The sequence below is a fragment of the Lonchura striata genome, chromosome 3, assembly GCF_046129695.1.
Source record: "Lonchura striata isolate bLonStr1 chromosome 3, bLonStr1.mat, whole genome shotgun sequence".
Classification (NCBI taxonomy): domain Eukaryota; kingdom Metazoa; phylum Chordata; class Aves; order Passeriformes; family Estrildidae; genus Lonchura; species Lonchura striata.
The window spans coordinates 95,757,909-95,774,110 of record NC_134605.1 but is presented as its reverse complement, the minus strand read 5'-3'; the positions used below and the strand labels follow the sequence as shown (position 1 = coordinate 95,774,110).

The 16,202-nt window shown below is 38.3% G+C and overlaps 1 protein-coding gene across 19 annotated transcripts in view; it reads left to right on the top strand.

Moving 5' to 3' along the window:
- Window positions 1-16,202, top strand: part of MYT1L (myelin transcription factor 1 like) — a 305,006-nt gene that overhangs the window by 19,898 nt on the left and 268,906 nt on the right. Inside the window, exon 2 of one of the 19 annotated variants that reach the window (XM_021551209.3) lies at window positions 1,491-1,605. The exons of the other annotated variants lie outside the window; for them this stretch is intronic. The gene's annotated coding sequence lies outside the window, so the exon portion shown is untranslated. The remainder of the gene's footprint in view (window positions 1-1,490; window positions 1,606-16,202) is intronic. 19 annotated transcript variants of the gene reach the window in all.

Here is a 16,202-nt window from a genome sequence, read left to right as displayed (position 1 = left end):
TTACCACTGAGTGGTCCATCCACCAAATCCATGTCTTTCCAGTTTTGAGATATGGATATTGTGCAGGACACTGTCACAGGCTTTGCACAAGTCCAGGTAGATGTCATCAATCCAACTGCCTACACTGTCACCCCATCATAGAAGGCCACCGAATTTGTCAGGCATGATTTGCCTTCAGTTAAGCAGTGTTGGCTGTTTCCAATCACCTCATTCTCCATATGCCTTGGCATTGTTTCCAGGAGGGTGTTAGTTTAATCATTGCATCTCTTTTAATACAAAGGATACTTTGCAAATTGACAGTGTGGCTTGAGAGCAGATCTGCAAATGTTAACACTAGCATTTCTAAGCCAGGCTACTCACTAATTTTAGCGACTTTTTTTCAAAACCCATTTCTTTGGGCCAACACGGAAAAGAAGATGAGGAGGGAAAATAAGAACAGGGTTTACTTGATGGTGGTAAATAGCCTAGTGTTCTTTTTCAGATCTCTGACAGGCAGTACTGCTTGAAAGGATTTCAGTTTTTGAAATCCACCTGAGAAGTAATTTGAAAAACAGCAAACAGAAGTAAAGGTGTTAGATGAGTCTTTACTAGCCTTTGCCTACTGAGCTGGGTGGAGTCGTGTGGTTCCTTTCTCATCCCATTTGGTGAGTTTCCTTTCTGTCATCTCCTTGTTTGCCAATAAGCCAGTAAAAGAATGTCTCCATCAAAATGGTCAATATGGGTGCACGATGTGCAAATATACCTGAATTGGTATTAATCCCTGACTTTGGTCTGGAATAGCTGTAGAAGGTGCCAGGTGGTTGAGATGATCCTCAGTTGGTTTTGTTTTGGGGTTTTTTTAGGCAAAAAATTGGTATGAATCAATAACGTGAAATTTTATGAGGCTGATAGACTTATAAACAATCCAGTTGGTTAAATAAGCATAATTCATGTTTCCCTCCTGTTGTGTGTTTTGCAAATAGGCTTTTTTGAGAGCAGATTGATTATTAAGTGCCTGAGATAGCATGTTATGATCAAGTGACATGAAACATTTGTACCTGACATGCCTTAATGAAATGTTAACGCTGTATATGCTGATCTACAAATTAAAGAAATGTAGAGGTAACAGTGCTTTATTTGATGACAAATATAAAATTATATTTGTGCCAGTCTTTGTAGTTAATGCTCATCCAGAGCTCATTTTGCCCTAGAGACCATATTGTGTATAATTTATAGGTTGTAGAAAAGTCATATTGAAAAGGATATCTGAAGGTCCAGTACAAACTTCTCAAAGGCACTGAAATCAGGATATAGCAATAATAATGTCCAAAGTTCAGTCTACACAATGGCATGCAAATATTGTGGAGGCACATGGGAGACTGTGAGGAAAAGATGTATTTAAGTCAGTTTTATAACTCTGTTTAAATGTGATGTTAGAGTGTTCTGCTGTATACTTATATATGGTTTTTAAATTTTTTTTTAATGAGTTCGCCTGATATTACCATGTACAGGTAATTTTATTTTTGGCAACTCCACATGTCCGTGGGAATAGAAACATCCCTAGAGCCAAGAGCTGACTCTTCTGTTGGATCAGGTGGTGAAGGGGAATCCACAACATCTGTGCAGGTGAGAAGGGTGGGAGGAAAATGCAAGCTGAAGGCCATTGTATCTGGAAAATATATTTTAAAAATATATTTTAAAAATCCTCTACCTACTTCCTCTGTTCTGAAAAACCATTTGGGAGAGGAAATTGTGTTTTTAATCATAGAAACACATTTCTGTTCCAAGATAGTAAAGATGCAGTAAGAGTCAGTTCAACACCAATGGTTGGCCAAACAGGTCCTCCCATTTCAAGTCCATATGAATTAAAGTCAGAAGTTTGAAAAAAAATGCTTAATGTCAAGGGAAGCTGGACAAAACAGAGTCATTAAACATAGCTGATTGCTTAATAAATCTCTATTTTGTGTTAAGGAATTAATTGGCTTTAACATGAATATTGACGCTGTGGAATAATGAAAGCTAGTAACACAAAAATTTGTTGTGTTTCCACAACTCAGCATCATGCTGCTATGTTTCCTGCCTGTTTTTCTGCTAGCCAGTGTTAACCTTAAGCATTCTTGAATTTATGGGTCAGAGATGACACTGAAATGTCTTGATACAAAAATAAAATGGAGAAAACCAAGACTCCATGTCTTTTTCTGTGCATAAGGCACAGGTGGGTTCATTTTATTTTAAAAAGGCAGCCTTGGACTCCTTGGACACAGATATTGGACATTAGGATATTAAGGATCAAACTCCTCTCTTTGCAGTACTAGTGTTAATATAGTGTGTCCAGTGATCTTACTGGCTGTTTTGAAAGTATCCAACCACTGCTGCAAGAATAACTTGACTAACCTGGAAAGGACTGCAGGCCTAGCAGAATATCAGGTGTGAACACAGACTAGAGCTACAAATTTTAATTAAATAGAACCCCCTTATAATTTATAGTTTAAATTAAAAATCAAAATTTGGGAGGTCCTTTTAAAGACAGAGCTTCTTTCACTAAAAGCTCCACTTTTTAAGCAGGTCTTCAGGCACATTTCTAACTTCAAAGTACTCTAAGGTTTGACATGATTTAGCAGTTTGTGGAATCATCACTCACCTTTAAGGTTTAGATATTTTTTCACATTGCACATGCCATGACATCTGTTTTGCAGAAAATAAGATTGTTCTCAACAATGTCAAATGGAGAAAAAGATGGAGTCATAGGAGATAGTGAGATGTAGAATCACTTGAAGCTGTATTTTAAGGCTTTATGACTGACAAAGCAGATGTGCTTTTTCTGCAGGGACTGTATTTTTCTTCTGTGTCTTTACAGCACTTAGCACAAGGTGTTCAGTTGAACAATTTGGACTGATAGCTAGAATAACATATGCATGTTAGAAATCCTGTAGAGACAAGACCGCTGTTTCACTGTGAGCCACGGTCAGCTGTGGGTGAAGAACATGGTGTCGACCTACTCGGCTAACTTGTGGGAAATGCAATTTAAACTTGTTTCTCACCATAGATTTGAGAGTGAAACAGTGTTTTAAAGGAAACAACATACTTACTCTTTGTGTTGTCCATATCAGTAACAACATAGCCAAAACCACTGGACATTGGTTTGTATATAGTTACGGATATGTGTAGTTGTCTTGTATACTGATGCCATCCAGCTGAACGTTCCATCATTAGTTGTGCTTTACTACAGTGTTTTCAAGAGAAGGTTCTGCCCCTTACTAGCTGTTGGTAAGATAAAGCACACTATTATAATTGTAGGTGTGGCACAATTCCCAATTTCCCTCTAAATGGAGGTGTGTGCAGGGGGTTGCTGAAGATAAGCAATTCCAGGACATCTTTTTGACGTACAGTGGTCTGTGTACTGAAGACTCATTGTACTTTCATCATTCCAGACAATTTCAGCCATAATCATCTCTGATTTATGTAATGTATGGGTGTGGATCTCTGTGGCAAGCTGAAAATTCAACAGAAGTTTAATTAATTATAAAATTCCTGAATATATAATTTTTTCTAAAAATATTTTTGAAATTAAAGTGTACCAATATGTCAGGCTCTGTAGTTGCAAGCTACACCTTGTTGCAGGTTGTTACTCATTGTTGGAATGAGTGACACTGTTTGTTTCTTATACTCTAGGAAAGACTATGTAGTTACTCAGTTTTGTAGATAAGTGGCAGAATAAAAAAGGTTTTATTTATAAAGCAGAAAGAAACCTTCTCGTAATGAGGTAATACAATCTCATATATTTGATTTTTTTTGGGACAGAGAAGTGAGTTAGGTGACCTTTTTTGGGTGGCCCTGTTTTCTGTGACTGCAGAGCTGCTAAAGAAAATGTGAGAAATAAAAAAAAAAAAAAGAAAAAAAGAAAAAGAAATGCAAAGAAGTGAAAAGAAAGGATTTAGGGTGTTGAATGAGGCTCATCCTGTGTTTCTGTGAACATGGAGCAGGTGGAGACTAGCTGGCTGCTGCAGATACTGGTAATGATCTAGTCACAGCTCTGTGGAACTTTGGCAAGAAATTTATCAAGGTGCAAAGTGAAAAAAAAATTATCTCTGATTAACCTAAGCTTTGACTTGGGTCAGTCTCTTAGGAAAGCAAATGCTTGAATGCTAAGGAAGTTTTGTGGGAGAAAACTGCAAGTCACATTCTAATGAAAATATATGCAAATTTTTACACATCTGGCAGAATTAGGTGCATCACAGTAACTGTGATAGTCTAGGACTATAATAATAGAAATTTTAGAGAGAAGTATAACCATCTTTGATTACTCTAGCTAGTATATTTGGTACATAGACAAATCCTTAAAAACCAAAGCTCTTCTTTGATTCAGAATTGAAACAGCCTCTTTTTACAAGGAAGCAGCGTGATCTGAAAACTTGAGAATTATAAGCATGGTGCAGTGGTCCCCCCAAGTTAATTACCACATGGTATTAGAGTTACTTACAGTAATTGGAATCTATTGGTGATTTAATATTTGTATTTTGGTAGTGCTTAGGGCATCAGCCAACTTAGGACTTAGGAGAAAGTTCCTCAAATATGGTAAGCAAAATCTTCTTTCTTAGTTTGCACTCAAGGGATGTATGCTGAAACTGTGATTCTTTGGGGATTCATCTTTAGGCAGGCCAGTTCTTTTAATTGCAGCAAGAGATTACATTTTTTTTATATCCAATATTTGCAATGGGTATTTAGATATTCAAAAGTGAAAGGTTTCTTAGCACCTGTGTATGCTTGCATGAGTGGCACAGCTTGTTCCCTGCTGGCCTGTTTTGATTATTAATTGGGCCTCTGCTGTACATGTCCAAAGAGACTGGAAAACTGTTAAAGACTGATCCTTAATTCTTTATACCAGTATAGAAGGCAAATAGTTTGAGGTAATGAGGAGAAACAGAAGATAGGATGGTAGTTGACCTTTTTGAACATGTGAAAGAAAGAGGGATTTCTGCAACATGCAGAAAGAGTTCAGAACAAGTGAAGTAATTGTTACCTGAGATAATGGATCCTGTGTCCAAACTCTGAGAGCAAATCAGTGTGCCTGTTTACATTGAGGATTTAGCATAGCAGCCTGCTGGTGACTATAACTTTCTTGCACAGGGTTAAAGCTCACGATTAGTAATTCTGTGTAAAAATTGGGCCAAAACAGTTGCCTCAGACAAATTGCTGTCATCTGCATATGTAAATGCTGCATAAGTTTTTGCCCCAGTTGTGCTTTTTTTTTTTTTTTTTTTTTTTTTTTTTTTTTTTTTTTTGCATTTTGAGGGTTTCAGGAGGCTGATTGTAATTTTGAAACTGCAGCTGTTGCTGGGTAGCAGTGCAGAAAAGGAAATCCATGCATTTTTATTCTAGCATAAGAGGTATTTGTGTGTTCCTATATAATTATTTCAGACAATTTCATTAGAGAAGAGAAATGTATGTATCTTACTGTTTGGTACAAATTCTCTCCAGTGACTGGTTCCCTTACTCAGACATGCAAACTGTGCTATCCAGAAAGCTCACCTCTGCTTCTGGTGCTCTTCAACTGCTTCTGGCTTCAGAGGACAGATATTCTAGGTAAAACTCTGAAAGTCACAGGCAGTTTTGCTAAAGTCACAGGTCCTTTTGCTATTGACTTTAATTCTACCAGGATTTCATCACCAGAGTCCAGCATCTTTTGAACATTTTACTGATCAATTGATGATTATTTTGAAAAGAACATGCTCATGAGTTCACATTAGGAGCACTGGGCAAGTTCAGCTTCTGCATTGGTATCAGATCCAAAGAGTATTGAACACAGTGGGAGGACTCCCATTGCCATCTATATATTTTGGTAAGTAAAATATAGAGGGTTTCCAATAGGAGTTAGAATGATGTTTATTTAATGGGCCTAGAATGCTTAGATAAATAAATTAATTTTTCAATGCTTTAATAACGCTATGAGATACAGAAGAAAATATTTAATACACAAGACAAATGAACAGACATTGTGTTAGGCATTTCTCCTTGCATATACTCTATTTCACATTTACACATACTTTCTTCCATATCCTCCCTTGCCAGTATTCTCTTCTTCCTTTCTTTTTCTGATGGCATTAAATTTCCCCATTTTACAAGGTGGCCTAAAGAGGCCTGTAATTTCATTTTTGGTTCTTTGTGCCTCATCCTCTGGCCACTGGCTATTGAGAAGTCTTCTGAGACCTATAGATCAGATCTTTCTCATAGATCTGTTGGAAATAGGTTACTATTTTCCATGTATCCTCTTTTCTCAGAACTAGCAATTGCAAAGATCAGTTGTGTTTCTATTATGCAATGATGCCTGTTGAAAAACAGAAAAGATCTGAAGAAAAGACCACATGAAGTTACTAAAAAATAGGTCTTCTTTTTGTCCTGTAGAAAGCAATAGCTGTTACTGGAAAAAGATTGAAGAGCAAAATCTGGCCCTTCAGACTTGTGTGTTTGACTTCCCATCAGCACTTTCTGCAGTGTGGGAGACAAACCAATCATCATAATCAGTAGTGCCTTGTCCTGGGACCTCTTGGGGTTGGAGAATATTCCAGACCAGCAATCAGGTTGTCCTGCAGCTGAGAGTGATGATCACTGTGTCCCAGCCCATGCAAGGGGCATTTTGGCAACTGCTTCTGATGAAACCATTCACCTTCTCTGCTATGAGCAGAGGTGTTGCTGTGACAGATGCCTGAGGTCAAGGGGCAAAGAAAATGTGAGAGAAAGGGCTCCAGAAGAGAAACCAGCTTTAAGCAGTGAGTTACGTCTCTGGCTACCATAAGAAAAAAAAAAAAAAAAAAAAAAAAAAAAGAAAAAAAAAAAATCAAAACCAGAAAGCCCATACCATCAAGCCCAATGTTTTAGTACAACAGTAAGGATAACTGTAATTGGAACAAATGTCTGCACTTTTGTAATTAATTAATCATTCATTTCAGTGAACATTTTATGGGTCACAAATTGTTTAAAGGTAAATGCTCCCATTATGTGAAACAGGTATATCCAAGTCATATATCCTATCAGTTTGCTGTATTGATTTTCACCATTAGTCAGTATTTTGAGAGGAAATGCACGTTAGTAGATGTGTCTTGGAAATTATTAGTGTTGGCTAGAACTAAGTATAGTGCAGGTGGGAGTGTGCAATCTCTCAACCAGTACTGTAGTGCTGGCAAGGCAGTTCCCCTAATATGCCACTGTTGAACAGCAGCTATAATTTTGCTGCAAGATGAGTAGAGCTTCTGTCACAGAGATAAAGCCAAGGACTGTAAGTAATCTCTTTACATTCAGCTATGCCTTTTATCCTAAACTGGGCAGGGACCAAATGCTTAGAGGTGAAGTACCAATCCATTAAAACACTGCACCATCTAGATTTCAGAGCCTGCAAGAACATGTTATTGCACCTCAGTATAAAGTCTGCTGTCCTCAGACATGCTGAACTAAGGCTTGATTTTAAAATAAGTTCTAACAAGGAGGTAACAGTCAGCTGTGGTAGGAAAGGACAGCTCTAAATGCAAAGCAATTTTGTATCTGATATCTGTGCTAGTGTTAGGACTATGGAAAATCCGTAGTCCAAAACTTTGCATAGACCTTTATTCTCAGAGAAATCTTCCTTTAAGTCTCAGGTACAGTAGCAAGGACATAGTCCACAACAGCCTTCTTTGAATCAAGCTTTCTAGTATGTATCTGAGGATTCCTGTTCTAGTGTATTTTGCACCAAGGGCCCAGTAAAGGCTATTAGTCTTGGAAGGAGGCCACAGTAGGCTCAGCTAATAATTTATTCAGTATAATCCTGCATTGGGTAGAATTTGGCAGTCCTGTAGTGAGAGGCTGCTAGCCTCAGTTGTCTTGCAAAGTCTCTTCTTGTGTCAGTGGTTCTGTTCTTTCATTGTGTATAAAAGCTGTGTTTTTGTACTGTCTGATGGTGATAGAATCTCTTTAATTATCTCCAAGACTGTCACTCAGCCAAAGGGATTAATTCTTCATTCTTGTGGGATGGTAAAATCTATGCCTTGTTCATTGTTATCCCCCAGCAGTACCCATCTGATAACAGTAACTCAGAAAACAAGTTTCCCCATTTTCAAAGGATATGCCATCTCTGAACTTCGTTTCTGGGAGTGCTCAATTCAAAGGGTGGATCTTCACCTGCATTCTGTACACATGAAGTAGAAATTACCCACAAGTCTTCAACCATTTTGTGTAGTTTAGAGATCTTAAGAAGAGGACTGTGACGTCCTAAGTCTGGTCTCCTCTGTAGTACACAACATAGATCCTCAACATTTCATACTTTAAAACTAGCAAGTTCCAGCAAAGTACTTTCAGCTGAGTTGTCATGTTCTACCAAAGGTGCAAATACTATGAAGCAGATATTTGATGGATATCAAATAGTTGTCCACTGGATAAATGGTTACATTGAATTTAATAACTCAGAATTCACAGAATCAGAGAATCAGTTAGTTTGGAAAAGAGCTTTGGGATCATTGAGTCCAGCCTGTGACTTAGCACTACCATGTCAGCTAGACCCTGGCATAAAGTGCTATGTCGTCTTTCCTTAAACAAGTCCAGGTTGCGTGTCTCCACCACTTCCCTGGATGGCCCATTCCAATGTCTAATCACCCTTTCTGTGAAGACTTTCTCCCTGTTGGCCAACCTAAATGTACCCTTTCACAGCTTGAGGCCATTTCCTCCTGTCCTGTTGCATGTTGCTGGGTTGCAATCTCCTTTCAGGCAGTTGCAAAGAGCCATAAGGTCACCTCTGAGCTTCCTCTTCTCCAGGCTAAGTAAACCCATCTCCCTCAGCCACCCATAGGACTCGTGCTCCAGACCCTCCACCAGCTCCATTTCCCTTTTCTGGACTTGCTCCAGCACCTCTATGTTCTTTCTGAGTTGTGGGGCTCAGAACTGAACACAGAACTTGAGGTGTGGCCTCACCAGTGCCGTGTATGCCTGACTTGGTCCTGCTGCCACACCATTGCTGATTTGGGCCAGGATGCCATTGGCCTTCTTGGCCACCGGGGCACAGCTGGCTCATGTTCAGCTGTGGTCAGCGAGTACCCCAAGATCCTTTTGTGCTGGGCCACCTTCAATTTATGTTGTGCTTATTCTTTCACATGACTTGTTCATAGTTCTTGTAGCAGTATAAATATGGAAGTCTAGATTTGTGGTGCATTTGTTGCTTTGAATGCTGTAGTGAATTTTGCTAGTTTCTGTGGCCTGTTGTCAACTGTTGGTGATGTTCTGCAGACTGATTTGGGGCTGTTTACTTTTCTTAGCTACCCATCTGAATGCATCAAACTTAGTCTTTCTTGGAAGAATTGAAGATTTGTTAGTAGTAGGAGAGGCCAACTAGTGTACTGGTTAAATAATAAGGTCTTTCAAGGTCTTTTTTTTTCTATTATTTTTAAGTGATAAACATGAGTATGCATGCTGATGCAATGCTAATATATGTGAGCAGGTGGGTGATGTAACATTTAGCTTGCAATGCAGTTCATGAGCAGGAGAACTCCATAAAGTAGTGGTTGGGAAACTACAGGCTACTTATTTTTCCTGTTCCTTTCTTCTCCATTGGGTAAATCTGAACCTGGTCCTCATAATTCTAACATCAAAATAACTTTGCATTGGAGAAAAAATGCTGTTTCTTCTCTTCCATATTACTCAGTGTTTTCAGAGAAGTATCCCAACAGATCAACTGCTAATGAAGGATTCTTTCTATAAAAGGCACACATTCATATATGTTTTCTTAATTTCTTGAGCAACTATGAGGTTAATCTGGGTGCATAAACTACTTCACTGAGGACTCATCCTTTTACATAGGGAAAGAATTGTCTTAATCTATAATTGTCATAAAATAAATGTCATATTCATGCAGTTAAACTGGGTCAAGTTAATTTCTTATTTCAAAGCAACTTGTTCATGCATGAGACTATGTAGATTTTAAACCTGTAATTTTTCAAGATGTTGTAATAGTTAATAATCAAAGCTTTTTTCAAGCATCTTCTATGATCTTTGTTATCTACATTGAAGTTGTAGGATTTTAGATATAGTAATTATAAAATTATCAATTGATATCTATCTATAGACTAAAGAAAAAAACATTATGTTTTCATGGTGATTTAATTTGGGCAACAATTTCTGGACATGACAAAATTCTCAAGAGTACTTTTAGCATATTAGCAGATGCTTTATCTTAAATATCCGGTAGCCAAAATGGTGCACCTCAGTCTTGGGTCTTGTTTAAGATACACTGATATGAAACTAGTAAGTTTCTAAGTATTTCTGATCTGGACCTGGTTACACTTCTTTATTGTGTATATGTATATATATATATATATATATATATATATATATATATATATATCTGTGTGTGTGTGTGTGTGTGTGTGTGTGTGTGTGTGTGTGTGTGTATACTAAATACAACACCAATACTTAAACTATTGAAAAGAAGAAGAGGCAAGGGATACATGTTTTATCTGCTATAATTTAGTGTTTGTTCCAGCTTCTTACATGGCTATAAAAAAAAGCCATGATTATAGGTAGCCCATTTTCTTGATAAAACATTCAAAGCAGTTTAGTAATTAATGCAGAGGATGTGTTACTACTATGAAAAAAACATAATCAGCTGGTCACATAAAAACCATAGAGCAAAATGCACTTGAAATTAGTCAAATGTATTTATGTGAACAGCTGAAGGAGCTCTTTAGGTAGTCATTCCAGATTATGTTCTCTGGATTGTGTATATACACACATATATACTATGACTTATGTGAAAGAGAATAATGGACTAGTCTGTAGAATGGGGAGCCTGAATGGTTTTGTTCATGTTCTTGGATCAGACCTGGACATCAACATTATCTCCCACATACTCAGTTACTGGACCTCTGCAGTGCCATGCCTCAGGACTCGGTGCAATTAGCCAGCCCTTTGTATGGACAGCACTCTCAGGCACATGGAGTGATTCTTGGGGTTTTCTGGTGCAGGGCCAGAACTTGGACTTTAATAATCCTTGTTGACCACCTTCCAACTTGGGATATTCTATGATTTTGAGCTGTGTTTTTTTGTAATTCATTAATACAAATGTTTTCTGAAATATACCTCGGATATCCATGGTTGGGCACAGTTAAATGCAAGATGCTGAACAGGACAGAGCATTCTTTTGTACCAAAACACAACTTTTTCTTTCTGAGAGGTCAAGCCATTGTGTCTTGCTCACAATCTCAAGATCGAACTCACTGCCAAGTAAGTGATCAGTGAGGAATTTTCCCAATGTCATTAAGAGAGTTTTCAGTTTCAGAGGCTTGGAGTATGAGGATTGTTGCACTTGCTGGATCATCTTGGTGTGTTCTAGCTGATAATTTTCTTGCAATTTCTGAAGGCATTTCTTATTTGTGGCAAAGTTATAACCCTTGCGTTTTCCTTTGACACAAAGCAGATCAAAGCAGATCAAAGCTATCTGATACCATTGAGGCCACAGTGATAAGCCTGAGCTTAGACTACACAATACAATAGTTTAGGGTTATAAAGTTATTGAAACCTTTTGGCAGTTTGACTGCTAATAGTGAAAATCTCTTGCTTGACCCACTATTTTCGTTTTGGTTCATTTAGAGTACTGGAAGTAATTAGATATATTTCACAGAAACATTGAACTTCACCTTCATGCATACACATGCAATCAATAAAGGCAGAAATGCCCCTGTAAATAGTGAAGAAGTTGCTTCTGATGAACAGAAAATTTGTTACTTATATTTCACAGTATTGTTATAAACAGGATTGTCATAAAAAGAAGAGTTTATGTTGAATTTACCAAAGATTATCAGTATTGATAGAAAACAAGAATTAGCTGAGTGTAAACATTTACATTTTTGACTCCGGCAGCAGACCACTGGGGCCATTGCCTCGTGTTAGGAGTCCGCAGTGATGAGCCAAGTCCCAGGGGAGCTGGGAAGAAGGAAAATTCCTGGTGTGTTGATGGAGTGCACCGAGGGAAAAGTATCTGACCTTTTGCTATGCATGATAGGGCAGACAGTGGCCTCTAGAGGAAGCTTTTAGGTACGGACTCACTGCCTGAGACCAGAGGCCAGACTCCTGTGCTATTTCATAGCTTCTTACAAGTGATCTGGTTAGATTCGTCAAAGCAGCTGAGGATGATGAGAATGTTTGGAAACTGGCAGACAGACAGGAGAGGACACGACTGCATGGCAGCAGGGGTTGTTTGGGAAGAGCAGTGATCCTGTACTACTTGGTAGCCTGCAAAGAGAACAGTAATTAATCATGACTTAGGGGTTGGGGTGGTCCAAAGCAGTAATGAACTAACCCACATCATGTCAAATAACAAATATGCCACTAAATTAAGTTAATTTTCAAGACATGCACTCAAAGTTTCACCTGATATCTGATCTCTTCACAAGCATCCACATGTGTAGCGTATCTGAGGTGTGTGGAAATTGGATTTGTCAAGTTAGTAAAAGAAGAAAAAAATCTTTACATATTGTTTAAAATATAAATTCCCTTGTGCTTAATGTGGCTTTCTTTGTTAATTGGGGATTAAGTCTTTAAAATGTGTTTATTACTGCTTTTCTGTTTACCTTTATTTGACATTTGAAACATTTAAAGATGTAGGTACCAAATAAAAAAATCTAATGTCATGGCATAGCATTTTAGCACCTCCTGAAAATATTATTAGTCCCATTGAACAGAGAGAGGCTGTTAATGATCTTCAAGCTGAATATTTTGGTCTTTGAAAGATTTAAGACTCACTGTTCTTACCTTAATAGTTTCAGACTGGCTGTCCAATAAATTTCATCATGTGCTTCAAGTAAGAAATATGAAAAAAAGTAAAAGAAATATTTTGTTAGGATTTTTTTAGTAGCCACGGTAATTTTATGGACTATTTGTAATACAGCTAATATGAAATTTTCAAGCAGAACTGTAATTTTCAAGCTGTTGGTACCCATTTAATGCAAAAATTTATCCCTCTCTTAAAATGAGTATCTAAGATTTAGTATGTGGTTTCTTTTCTCCTCCATCTCTGTGCTTCTAATAGGGCAATGCTATTTGCTTCTGTTTCTTCAAGGGCTGTTGGTGCGTTCTGAGGTGATAGAGAGGGCTTGTTTATGAGTTACACATGCACTTTGCTCTACATGTTTGTGCCCCAACATTAACAATAAAGCTGACTGGCTAGGGGAAAAAAAGAGCAAGATTGGAACTGATGCAGCTAAATTGCATGCAAATATCACTTCAAACTGAAAACATTTACTATTTGTATGTTGAGAATTAGTGAAGCCCTGTATTTCGGCTCTAGTGTTTGCAGCAATTCCAGTCCCAATGGGGTGAACAGTCTGCATGATCTGGCTCAGCTGACTTCTTGTCCCTGGCTGCTTTCCTTGTTTTAACAATGTCTGGCCTTCCTGCACTATTGTCATTTCCCCCTTTTCAAAATGTAAGTGTACCAGAACCTTATCCAAAGTAGGAAGAATTAGAGAGAAGGCTGTCTGGTTATATCTAACATGGATGCTGCAATGAATCCTTATGAAGTTTAAACAGTACAGTATTGCTTACTCCATGGGACAGATGTCTCCAGCTGGGATTAATGTCCTAATTTTGCAACATAACTAGACTTCTCATACCAAAATCTAAAGAGTGACAGAGTGTCAATTTCCTACACGTTCCCCCGCTCACCTTTAATTTACCCTGTAAGCATGCACATCCCTGCACATATGCCTTCTCACATGTGATCTATTTGTATTCAGTGCAATCCCATTACTATGGTTCCCATGCATCTGGCAGTCTTTAATGTATTTATGTTCATGACACTCTTTCCAGACAGACATGTATTTTTATCCTGTATTGCAGAGAGGAACCTATGTGCTGTTTTCCAAAGTTGTACAGGAAGACTGTGATGGAGTTGGCATAGGTATTGGACATGGCACTTGATTATCCTTCTTCCTTTTAGCAGCAATGTTGTAATCTGGCAGAAGGTTTGAGTACCTTTCATTGCTTTGTTAGGAATTCTGAATCCCTGTATCTGTTTGCAGCAGCCATTTTACTGGCACTTATGTCACACACTCAATGAGAAAATTTCTGTGAGCTTTTGTGAAGTGTTTAACAGTTTTGTGATTTCATTCCAAATGGTCTGAAAGAAAAAAGTACAACTAAAATAAGTGTCAGTGGAAGAATGAGTTTTTCAGGTGGAGATACGATTGTGCCTTTGAGAAAACATGTAATGATAAAGGATTTGATGACATTGGGTAAACCAGGCGAGAGGGTAGGAGTGCAAGGGAGATTTAAACAAGATAAGTAAGATAATGAGGACAGCTGGGATATCTATGCATAGCAAACAATTTGCTTGGCAAATTTGTTCTTATTCCTTCTTCGTGAGTTGTGTATGAACAGATTTTTCTCGATTTTTTGGTTACTCAAAACTGTTTGACAAATGTATCTTTTGAACAGATTTCACATACGCATTGCTGGTGGACTTTCTTTGTACCATCTTCTCATTACTATTGTCAGATGGATGGTGGCCATAGCCACATAGTGTTGGTTCTGTTCCTTCACTAGTCAGGGTACTGAGCTGCTGTTGTGTGACCTGGGTGACCACTCTCAGCTGCTTACTCCTTGCAGTGTACATTTCAAGAACAATCCATGGATAAAATTATTTTTAAGAATCTCTCTGATAAGATTTGGGAATACTGAAAACTGTCGGTAAGGTCAAGGTCAGTTTACATGGCAGAAAAAAAAAGGCTATTTTTCCACACAGAGTATATTTGCAGTGAATAACTTAGCTAACTGTAGACACTGTAAATCCACTTTGGCAGATGGTTAAGTCTATGTTGTGACCCTCTTTTCTGCCCCAGGGATTGTTTTCTGAGTATGGCCTCATCTGGGTTGGCATTTTAATCTGAAAATATTTGTTAGGATGTTACAAAGCTGTCTAGATGAAGTTAAAAAATTTAAGTGAATAAGAAATTAAATTATTAGCAGAAAATTAACATACACCTCACTTGTTTTAATTTTTCATATGTCTCCCAATCTGCTTAACAATTAGTATTATAGTAGTGAGCACTATTTATGTAGAGAACCTTACAGGTTTTATGGGGAACCTATTAGTTTTATGTGATTATCTGTCTGTCACAGCAAACACTGTTTCTGTTATTTAAGAAATGCAAATAATGTGGTAGAAGCTCTATTGAAGCACTGCAAGCTTTGGCGATTCTAGCATGTCTTTTTTTTTTTTTTTTTTTTTGCTAACAGAATATATTTTGTAAAGAAGGCCAGCATACAATGTTTAATCTTTTTTGCCCTTAGCTCACAGATGCTACTGTAGGAGTATTGCAGAGGCTGACGTAGTTTTTAGCAGTTATGTTGGTGTAACTTTGTCTCTGTATAAAAGACACAGTGAGGAAGATCTGTAAGACAACAAATAAGGAGAAAAATCAAATACTGTGTAGACTTCAACAGCTTTCATGTTACCAAGGTCTTTGGTATCCAGAAAGGAACAATTCATTTAAGACCATAATGTTACTCAGCTGGCTTTTATTGTAATGGTGGCAGAGACTCTATGAAGTCTCACCAGCTCTGTCAAATGTCAAGTGGTGCCGTCTCTCCTGGGAGACAGGTCTTTCTTTCCAAAGTGAGGGCAAGGCTGCATAATGCAGTCACTATCAAGTATCTCTCTTTGGCCTGTAAAGGACAATCAACATCTTCAGCAATGTTTATCATGTGTAGGTGGCAAGGTATTGGTGGGAGGCTGCAGGGGTGGCCTCTGTGGAAAGTGTTCAGGGTCTGCAGTGCCAGTTTCAGGTGGCTCCATGATGTACCCACTGGAGGACACAACTGAGCTCATCAGCCAAGATAGTGCATCCCTGTGATAACCTGAGAAAGAGCAAAAGCACTGTATAGCAGAGAGAAGTGAGGAGAAAAAAATGTGAGAAACCTTGCAAACACCTAGGGCAGAGAAAGGAGAGGAGGAAGAGGAAGCACTTACAAGCACGAGGGTTTACCATACTCCTCTGCAGCCCATGGAGGAGATGATGGTGGAGCAGATATCCATACTGCAGCCTGTGGAAGATCCCATGCCAGAGCTGGTGGATACTTCCAGAAGGATCTGTGGTCCATGGAGATCACATGGAGAAGGTTTGTCATGAAGTTCTGCAGTCTGTGGAAGGACCCACACTAGAAGGAGGGGAGAGGTGGGAGAAAGGGTGTCAGAGAGGAGCTGTTAT